This window comes from Xenopus laevis, chromosome 7L, assembly GCF_017654675.1.
Source record: "Xenopus laevis strain J_2021 chromosome 7L, Xenopus_laevis_v10.1, whole genome shotgun sequence".
Lineage (NCBI taxonomy): Eukaryota > Metazoa > Chordata > Amphibia > Anura > Pipidae > Xenopus > Xenopus laevis.
This window is the reverse complement of record NC_054383.1, coordinates 8,048,743-8,051,399: the sequence shown is the minus strand read 5'-3', so window position 1 is coordinate 8,051,399 and position 2,657 is coordinate 8,048,743.

Here is a 2,657-nt window from a genome sequence, read left to right as displayed (position 1 = left end):
ACCTCCCAACATTTTGAAAGTAGAAAGAGGGACAAAAATGTTTTCTGCATGTAGTGCGGCATTTTTTTGGCCACACCCATTTTTGTGACCACACCCCATAATTACCATGTTCATTATAAAAATTTGAAAATATTTATCCTTATCTAAACTGTTAAAATTACTTATTTTCTTATCTCAAAATTGTTACAAAGTATCTTATTTGCACCTGTTAGCTGTACTGGCCTCTCTGCCAAAAGCCAATTAAGTTAGAAACTTTGTTTCTTTTTCTGGCTGTTCAGTGCAGAGAAAAGAGGGACTTTCCAGTACAAATGAGGGACTGCAGGTTGAGCTGTCAAAAGAGGGACTGTCCCTATGAAAAAGGGACATTTGGGAAGTATGGCAGCCACAATTCCAGTCCAAGGGGGTCTGATCAGGGTTTGCCAGGTCTGAAACCAGCCCAAAACTAGCCGAGAGTCACCTCAAAAGTAGCCCAAAAAGAGCACAATATGTGCAGTGGAAAAAAAGTCTAAAAAATAAATAAATATATATGAAAACACTCCTTTTTCAAATCTTCCATCACCAGGGGACGGAACTACTAGGGTTGCCACCTGACCTGGCCGGTAAAAATTATGGTTGATCCCAAAGTTATTAATAGGGAAAAAAGATAAATATATAGGAAGGCCGGTATTTTTTTCCAGAAAAGGTGGCAACCCTAGTAACTACAGGGGGCCCCAGAGGTATAGGGCCCTAATTCATATACAATTTCAGTAAATATTGGTAAAACTGCTCAACCTCTAGACAGTTGGTGGCCAGCAGATTTTTGCCCCAAAATTGTCTGAAATTGAGGAAAGTCACTGGAAAATGTGAGACTGGCAACTCGCGACTTCTACACAAGTCAGTCCCATTGCATGCTGGGTATTGTAGTCTTCCATTAAACTTGGCAGTCGGCAAATTGTTAAACAAAAACTACATTACCCAACATGCAATGGGTGACGCAGGCTTGGCACATTAGGGCAAGAAAAGACTTTGGCTGGTTTTGAAAGTACAAACCAGCCAAAGGCCCAAAAAGTAGCCCAAATCTGTACCTTGGCTAGTTTGTACTTTCAAAACCAGCCCGAGCTTTAAATTAGTAACATAGTAAGTAAGGTTGAAAAAAGACAAATGTCAATCGAGTTCAACCTTTTTTTTTTTATTAACTATCTATCTGCCAGTTGTAGCCCAATTTGACTGGAAAACCGCCAACCTGGCAACCCTGTGATAGATAATCACGTGAAAAATAAAATGTGTGACTGAAAAAGTGAAAGGGAGACTCAGGCAGGAAGTGATGTCACAAGATGCTAATATGGCAGCTGATATCCTAAACAGAGAGAGTTTCTAGAGCTGTTTACTCAGGTATGGTAAAGCATTCTACTGTGGTATACTGTGTCATAGTCTTATAGCTTGCATTATTGTGGCTAATCTATCGGCAATAAACTGCTTCTGTAACTTTCCTTCTCCTTTAACATCAGAGGGCACTCAGTGATTGGCTGAATGCTGCACCATTAACTTAAAAGTCCTGTCCATAACTTCCCCCCCATATAAATTATTTATATGTATTTACTAAAACTCACCATTTATCTATTTTTTTATTTATTTATTTTTTAAAACAAAGTAGACCCCATCAAAAAATCAGACTCACCTTTATCGACTTGTCGCAGCGACAACTTAAATTTATTGGATTATCGGGTAGAAAACCAGCGCAGATCACAATGCCAAGAAACATCTTCAGGGACAACTGCCATTGACTTCTACATGACCTCGACAGGTTTTAGATGGAGAATTTTTAGATTTTTTAGCAGCTTTGGGGTATAATAAATACATAAATAAATAGAAATTCAAGTTTTCCCCTTTAAAAACTCGACCAGAAAAATATGAGGTTTAACAAATAGGCCCCACGTTGTCTCTACATTGGTGTTTATATTCAGACTAAAGGATTATTAGAGATTATGATTTTTCTGCAGCTGCTGAGGAATAACCTGTATAATCATCTTGGGTCAGGCTAACAAGGTGCAGAGGAAGTCACGAGGAAGTCCTTTCTTTAATAAAATGTGAATATTTTGGTTGGCTTGCAATGTCTAGCCATAATATTAAAAAAAAAAAAAACTACTGGAAACATTTGTGTGGGTGTAAAGTCCCCCATATGCTAAAATAAATCCAAGCTATTTCATTGTACTCGTGTCCATAAAGATCTGTACAAACCCTTCTCTATCACGAGTCATTTACTCTACTTTAGGATGGAAACTGAATGAGAATTAGCAGATGGGATGAACTTGATGAACATGTTATTTGTGAATCTCATGAAGTCGTCAACAGGAATCAGGGCCGCCATTAGAAATCACGGGGCCCCATACAACAAAATTTTCAGGGTCCCCCACTCCACAGACATCAGCGCTAAAAAAAGGCAACCCCCACACACCAGTTATAAAAAGCCATTGATGGTCAGGACCCCCTTATAAGTTAAAAAAACTGTGGCACAAGGGCCCCCCACAAAAATTTTTTTTAAAAACTTTGGCGCCAGGGCCCCCATTACAAGTAAAAAAGAATTTGGGGCCCCAGAGAATATTATTTTTTAAAAAAAAAAAAAAAAAACATTGGTGGCAGGGGCCTATAGAGTATTATTAAAGTAATACATTGGTAGC